Raw genomic sequence first — 8,676 nt, forward strand, 5'->3', positions numbered from 1 at the left:
AAAGCTTATTGAATTTCCCACACAATAAAATATGAAAATATTGTAAATTACACACATATAAAAGTGGATTCATATTTTAAAGCAAGTTTTTAATATTTTTGGGATGATTTTATGCTAGGTAGAAGTATGGGGTATTATAGATAATCACATGGAGGTAAGTTACATGGTAAGGTAGGGTAAATTAGTAAATTTAGCTTTTGAGAAGGAAAAAATTACTTTTCTACACATTATGCGCTAGTGAATTCCTAAAAAGAGCTCAGAGTTAGCTGTTGAAGTGGTAAGGAGTGTTATTCTTGAGATGAGAGATCTGAACTGACATATGATATTGAATCTCGTAGTTTAGACTAGTATAATTGTATTATACACAGAACTTTGTGACTTTGAGTTAGGCTTGAACATTGTGAAAGTATGTAGTCAACTCAAATTTTGGTAGGAGACATCTATAACCCCATGAAGCTTATAAGTTACATCAAATGAAGTGTAATATTTGAGAGAAAATGTATAGTTGGGGAGAGTGTTTGAGAAGTGTTGCTAAGTTTGAAAGTTAACGGTTGCATTGCCTAAGTCATAGTGATCCTATTCTAGCTTATATTATATATAATTATATTCCATATTATATAGTTTAGACATGTTGCAATTCCTTATTCAAATCTCATACTCAGATCACGCGAAAAATTCTTTCACTTTATTGTTATTAGAAGTTATTATAAGGAGAGCATGAGGAAACTTGTATTCCTTTCTTAGTAACTCTTGAAAATTTTATCACATTAGCTATCACTTTGTAGTTCTATGTGTACGATTATGTCATGAATGTTTCAATTGAAATCTAAACTCTCAGCATGAATCAGCTCCTTGTGGTCAACCAAGTTAGCTTAGAAATCAATTTCATGTTAGGGGTATTACAAACTTCATTTGCAGAAATAATGGCTAAGTACCTTGAATTGATCATTCCTACAAATGATCTCTCCTATAATTTCATGTTTACATAGTTCCATATGATCCCCTGTATGTGTTTAGGTTCCAAATGTTTCAGCTAAGTCACTACTCTATCAAGAGTGATTCTAATTATGAAACATGCTCACTTTTAAAACTTCAGTTTCATATTAGTAACTACATTCTTTTCATCCCAATATTAGTCTTTTCATCCCACATTTCTGAAATTTACAAAATCGAGAAATATGTCCACTCTTGCCACAGACAAAGCACGACCCCTTTTATTGAACATGGTGATGTTTTTTCTTAGTTATTTCCACCATTATTGTCCTTGGGAAGTCTACCATTATTTTTCTTAAAACTTTTTCTTCTTAGGCTTCAAAGAAGTATTTTTGTCAGTTTCAGAGAAAACATTATTTGAAGTAGTTAAATTTACCTTCGATGTGATGTTGTTCCCTTCTGTTTGCAAAAGTGCATCTTGGACCCTTGAGGATTCTCATAATCAAAGTCTCAAGATAAGTTTACTTTACTTGTGGCGTATAGTTTTTTGAAATTCCTTCCAAGAAGGTGGAAGCTTATCTATTATGCCACAAACAATAAGGTTATCTCCAATTTTGACTTCCTGGAACTGGAGCTCTCTAACAATTATTATGAATTCCTGAGCTTGGTCTACCATTGATTTTTTGTCCACCATTTAAAAATGAAAAAAATTTCTAGCCACATTTTTTTCACTTCCGCCTCCTCAGTGTCATGCTTACTACTTCTAGGAGTCACCATCCTATTTTTTAACTTTCTCAAGAAGAGATATATATTCGTCTTCATTCATAGAAGAGTTATCTACTTTGTTTGGATTCTCCTCAGTTAACACATAAGAAACATTAAGAAGACTTAAGTATAAAAGCACTTAACCTTTGCATCTCTTCAAATGAGTACCGTTAAGCCGAAATGGCTTACTAAGATCTCCCATCTTGACATCCCCTGATTTTTCAATTGTTTTCATTGAATCTCCTTAATATTATTGGTGAAATATTACAAAAATTACAACAAAAAAATACAAAAGAAATGAAGAAAATACAATAATATCTTTTTTTTGGTTGAGGTGCAGATATCTCGCTCTATTTAAGGAGAATCAAGCCCACTGCAACGAACGAATCAACCGATCCAATAGTAATATTCTTGAATTTTTTCCTCCAGGATACAACAACTTTCTCACAAAAAACAACTCAACAACCCTGGACAAGAGTTGAGTTAAAAGCTCCACAAAAAATGCCTCCCTTTAATTAATAAACTCTCTTTTTTACTATCTTTTGTAAACTCTATATTTTCTTGTACATAAGAAAAATATGCAAGACCACCTCTATTTATAGAAGATAAAGTCTTCCATGCAATAAATAATAATGAATAAGGGTAATAAAGATGGAATATCAGTGGCTTTTAGGTTACAAAAATTACAAGCCATAAAGATAGAAAATGACAAAAATTACAAGCCATAAAGATAGAAAATGAATAAATAAAGGGTGGGAAGTTACATGAATCTCAAGAAAAATGATTAACTGAATTCATCCATAGCTATCTAAAAATCAGATGCTCTTAAGTGACATTCCAACAAGAGCCATAGCCTCACGTTCTCTGCCAATGTAATGTCCATTAACTCTATAGAGTAAATGGCAATACATGTAAGTACTACTGGACAGGAATTGTAACTTAAGTCATCCACTAACGTACAACATTATGACACCTAATACAAATGAGCAAAATTAATAGAAAATAATATTAAAATGCTTAAATAAACTATCACTGACTAAATTCCTCAATGAAGATTCTTAATTGAATTTTGAGGAAGATTCTTAATTGAATTGTTGACCTGATATTTTAGGGAAAAAATCTAATTTGCTTTGATTTTTGGGACAAATAAAATCGAAAAATTCCTTGACAAACTGTTTTTAGAAAAAGAAAAATTAAAGATGAAAGATATTACCCGAGATTTTGTTTTGCCATAAATATGATTTTGTATGTTGTTGGCATTTGGCTGGATGACATCTCGTTTTGGCATACAATAAATCTTCTTCTACATAATCTATAGTAAGGGAAAAGTAGTAGGAACAGCACCTCATTCACACTTGAACGATTTGCTAAAAAAATAAACAAGTAGGCCCATAATTGGAGCAAATCGTTTAGGCTCGCACAATTCATATGATTTGGTTTAGTCCAAATTGCAGTGGCTAATTTGAAGTTTTTTATTCAAAATATTACCCTTAAGGTTTCAAACTCTATATCCGGCATGATACAAGATAATATTAAGAAAATTAGCAGCTTACAACTCCTGGTTCTAAGTTCCTGTTATAAAAACAAGAAAGAACAAGAAGAAGAGTAGAGAAAATAGAGAGAGTAATTGTTATTTCTTCTCTTGAAGGATGAGAGATCATAAGATTGTAAATACAATGAACAAAACCCCTCTATTTATAGGGAAAATTTACTCCTAGTCTGAGTAAAAGACAGATGCTTCAAATCCTAATAGATATCAAAGTAGATCTTGATAGATCTTGATAGACATTCACTAAAATGTAAATACATTTATAACACTCCCCCTTGAATGTCTAATTAGTAGATAATGTGCCACGTTAAAACCTTACTAGAAAAAACCTAGTAGAAAAAAAATCTAGTGAAGGAAAAAGAGTACACATCTCTAATAATACGCATTTCGGCTGCCTCATTAAAAACCTTACAAGAAAAACCCAGTGGGACAAAACCTCGTAAGGGAAAAAGAGTACAACGCGTATTAACTCCACCTAATGAGAACATCCTTGAACTTTTACATCCCGATCTTGTGCAACATCTTCTTGAAAGTTGCAATTGGAGAAGATTTGGTGAATAAATCAATCACATTGTCAGTTGAAAGAATCTGTTGCACGTTAATATCATCATTCTTTTGTAGCTCATGTATGTAGAAAAGCTTTGGCAAAATGTGCTTCGTTCTATCTCCATTTATGAATCCCCCCTTAAGATGTGCTATGTATGCTGAATTATCTCTGTATAAAATTATGGGTAGATTGTCATATTTCACACCACATTTTTCTCGAATGAGATATATCATGGACCTCAACCATACACATTCTCAGCTTGCTTCATGAATAGCTATTATCTCAGCATGATTTGATGAAGTGGATACAATAGACTACTTTGTATATCTCCAAGATATGACAGTACCACCACATATGAACACATAGCCTATTTGAGACCGAGCTTTATGTGGGTCAGATAAGTACCCAACATCAGCATGACCAATAAGATCGGGACTGCAATTTTTAGAATAAAACAAGCTCATGTGTTTTAACCCATTTTGATATCTCATAGTAGGAGCAGAAATATACCTTGCTAACAAATTGACTGAAAAGGCTATAGGCCTTGTAGTATTTGGAAGGTACATGAGTGCATCAATTGCACTAAGATATGGTACTTCATAACCAATCCAATTCGATATATTTCAAATTTCAGCAAATAATCTATTGCTTTGAAAACTCTCCAAGAGTTCCAATGATGTTCAAGCAATAAGTTTATACAATATAAGGATTATAAATAAGTTTCCTAGAAACTTTTATATGCTTCAAGCATTTTGAATCCTTACAAGTTTTCCACATAAGTTTTGTCAAGTGACAGTATTCAATATTTCACGAGTGACATCTTCAAATATCTGGACTGCAAATCTAATAAGTTTAATACTTACCAAGATACATCCTTTCATATCACTTGATAAATGTTTCTACATCAGCATGCTTAAATAAATGTAGAATTCAGATCCTCATAATCTTTCACAATATTGCGATAATATTGTGTCAAAAATATTGATGATATATCATTTTGTATCGGTTCACAATGCGACATAACATTTTGAGATCTCATCACTTTATTATTTTAAGGTACATAAACCTCTCATAAGGTTTCATGAAGTGGTATGTCGTAGGCTCTTCAAGAGCTCATTGCCTTCTTATTATGATTATTTGCTCCTTATTTTTCAAGAACTATTTCATTTGGAACCGATCAGTCTACCATGCTTCACGCATGCATAGACTTTGTCCTTTAGGAACACAAAATAAGAGCACTTGCGCTTAATATGAGATGCTTTCAGCATTTGACTTGAATTATCTTTTGGATGAGGATATGGTGATAATTCCTAACATATTTCATAGAGCTTATAATCTCCCCCTTATGTTAGAAAAACTAACATACATTCTTTACTTCTTTGAGAAATCCATCATTGTGCATTATGGTATATTCATTAATCGTATACCACACATCAAAATTATTAGATGGAATAATTGGTTCTCAACCTTGAACCAATTGAGAGGGAAGAAATAATCATAATTTATTGGTCTAATGCATACAAATGCTATTGCAATATATCATATTTCAAACCAATACATTAAGTTTTATTCTCATTAACAATGGTTTAGATATTTATCAAAGACATTCAATGCTAAACCATCATCATCAAGATAAATTATCTTGATTACACAATCTGAAATTATGCTCAATTTATATTGAACAAGTAACTTTATAAATGTCAAACGTAGGTTGACCATGAATGTACATGTGATCATCTTATTGATGCATCTTTTCAACATATCACATGATAGGTGAATGGGCCCTTATTCACCTTTTATTCTTTTTTAGATTTAAGGAATTCAATCCAACGTTAGCTGGTCCAACCAACTTATCATGAGAACAAATGAAATAAACAATTCTTGAAGAATCTTCTAGTTCTTCAATACATGTCTAATATTCAATATGCACATCTTTGAGATGTCACAATCATTCATATCAATTTATGAACTTTTATTCTAGTAAACTCCAAGTTTACCATGACATGTACTTTTTTCTTTAGTAAATTTAAGATTTACTATTACATGAATAAATTTCAGATTTACTACTTTAGAAGTAGATTTTGAAATAACTCTTCTTAGTTATTCTGCCTTATTCGGAGGTAAGTTGTGATACCATCACAATCAAGTACACGTTTGCATTAATAAGCTTCTTATTTCTCAGGAATAAAATATAATCGTGTTTTAAGCCTATCAAATTATGATAGCTTATAACCTCTTTCAAGATTTTGCTACTTCAGAAGAAAATCGAGGCATACATATGATGTAGAGAATTTTTCTTTATCATATCTTATGATCATAATATGCGTGTGAAAATATCATCACTTTTGATGATCATAATCATATTGTCCCTTCACGCTTATATTCGTGCATTCAATCACTTGTCTTCTTTTAGACATATTATGCACTGTTGCCACATACACCTCAAGAATGAAGTAAGTTGTCATATTTCAGAATTTTCAGAATTTCGTCAAGATGATAATGCAAGAAAATCATAGCCTTAGCACGATTTTAATTAGATATTGTATTTTATTTCTTTATTGCATCTCAAAGACCCATAACATCTAAGTGGGTTTCAACATCCAACACCCGTGAGAGGTAGTTCTTTCTCGAGGCAATGAACTCAAGTTTTGTAAAATTATTAGTCACATGAAAAGAAATAAAATAAAATAATACCTAGTAAAATAAAGACTTACCTTTTAAAGGTCATATATGGATTATGAAGACTGAACGATAACCTTTTTCTTTTTTTTTTTCAATCAAAACTTTACCTGACATCTCTTGCTTTTATCATAGAATAAGTGCTCATGATTGAGTCTTGTGCTGATAACGTGTTATAAAAATAAGAAAGAATAAGAAGAAGAGTAGAGAGAATAGAGAGAGTAATTGTTATTTCTTCTATTGAGGGATGAGTGATCATAAGATTGTAAATACAATGAACAAAACCTCTCTATTTATAGAAAAAATTTACTCCTAGTCTGAGTAAAAGACAGATGCTTCAAATCCTAATAGATATCAAAGTAGATCTTGATAGATCTTGATAAACATTCACTATAATGTAAATACATTTATAACAGTTCCACATTTTTTGGCAATTAGACGGAACTTTATTAACTACAAAGTAAAGCATTACAAAACATAATGACCCTCCAAGTCATTTTCTACTTTTTCACTCATTTTCGTCATATAGAGCTTTCTTATTATTGCCCCAAGTTATTTGTGACTTGCTGGAACTGAAAGTTCAATTATCGGGCAGTTCATTTATTTTTTAGAGTCAATTCCCTACTTTGACGTTTTGCTAGTAAAAATTTGATACCAGATAAAAACTTTAGTTAAACGACCTCATATATCAATTTTGACAGTTTCAATAGCTCTGGAAAATCAAATTTAGGCTGGGGGACCTTTGGTTTGAGTCCAAAGGCTTTCAAACTCATTTCGGGCTATTGGTAAAAAATTGATAAAAAATAAAACTTGATTGTGGGATCCAATTTTTATCGAAATGACCTCGAATGAAAATTTTTACTGTGTTATTGAGTCCAAAACTTTGAATTTGATAGGGTGGCGTAGTTTGTTTGCACATTCAGAATTCCGAACGAGTACCAAGGGTTGGGAGAGACTTGAAAAAAATCAAATCTCAGCTAGTGCATCCACTAAAGCGGCCCTTTGGGAGATTTGCCGGAGGCCGCTTAAGAGCCTAGCCTAACAAGCCTTTTTAGTGGCAAGCTGACTGCTAAAGTATAAGCCGCTTTAGTGTTGGCTTGTCAGCTTAAGCGGTAAGCCTGATACTAGGCGGGTACCAATTTAGCGATACTTGGACGCTTTAGCAGTGACCACTTAAGCAGCCAAGTGTCCGCTCACCCGGCACCTAGGAGCCATTAAATAACCCTACTCGATTTTATCCATATTTTTCTACAAGTTCAAGAGTGAAAGACCCTAGAGAGTGTGGAAATTTGCGAGAAATATTCTTAGTAATTTTGGGATGTTTGTGAGCTTGGATTTCTCATTTCTTCTTTGAATTCACGATAAGTTTTCATTAATTTCATAGTTAATTTCTCTATTATATTTCAAAATCCTAGATTATTGGTGGATTGATTTTAGCATCAATTAAGCTCAGAATTTACCCATTCTTGAGGATAAATATTACTTGAACATAAAGGGACATGTTGATGATTTTGAAAGTGTGATTCTGCAAGTAAGCCCCACGTGAGATTTTTATGTGATTTTGATCCAAAGCATAACAATGCAATATGAGTACCTTTATTCTCGTATTGATGAGTAGATTATTATTTTGATGGCATGACATCATCCAGAAGCTTCTTAAAAGGGAAAATCACTGATTTAGAAGATTTCACTAGGCTTTCTTCGGCGCTGAGATAGGCTAGATTTACCTTTATCGTAGATTAAGATAAAGTATAGTATATTTATGATAATGTGATATATATGAATTAGGTCTTGGAAATATAATTAGTGAAATTTAGACTCTTTTCCAATTAATGAACCGTAATTAGATATAAATGACTTAGCTTCTTACTCTTTAGGTAGAATTGCTATCTTAGGATTAAATGTGGCTTAATTAATATCAAAAAGTGAATTTAAATACCTCAACTGAGTCTGGCTAGAATTTGCCTTAAAATGGATTCCGAGGATTAGAAGTGGGCACCTCCGGTCCACCTTTGACCAAGACTATTATTAGCTCCTTGTTGGCTTAATAGATGAGTTATATTAGTTATATGCATATTTTAGAGCTTGAGAAGGCTAGATATGTGATGCTTACTTCTACACTGATACTTGGATGATGATATTGAGTTTCGATTCAAGTTCGACAACTGATTATATGAGTTCTTTTTCAAGGCCGGTGTCGAGT

General features: G+C 32.2%; 1 long non-coding RNA gene across 1 annotated transcript; it reads right to left on the minus strand.

Moving 5' to 3' along the window:
• Positions 1-1,435: 1,435 nt before the first annotated feature.
• Positions 1,436-3,330, minus strand: LOC124888135. The gene is made up of 2 exons (XR_007046160.1): positions 2,912-3,330; positions 1,436-2,671 (listed from the first exon to the last, which is right to left on the minus strand). It is a non-coding gene; the product is annotated as an uncharacterized LOC124888135 (long non-coding RNA).
• Positions 3,331-8,676: the final 5,346 nt, after the last annotated feature.

Source organism: Capsicum annuum, chromosome 10 (genome assembly GCF_002878395.1).
Source record: "Capsicum annuum cultivar UCD-10X-F1 chromosome 10, UCD10Xv1.1, whole genome shotgun sequence".
Taxonomy (NCBI): Eukaryota; Viridiplantae; Streptophyta; class Magnoliopsida; order Solanales; family Solanaceae; genus Capsicum; species Capsicum annuum.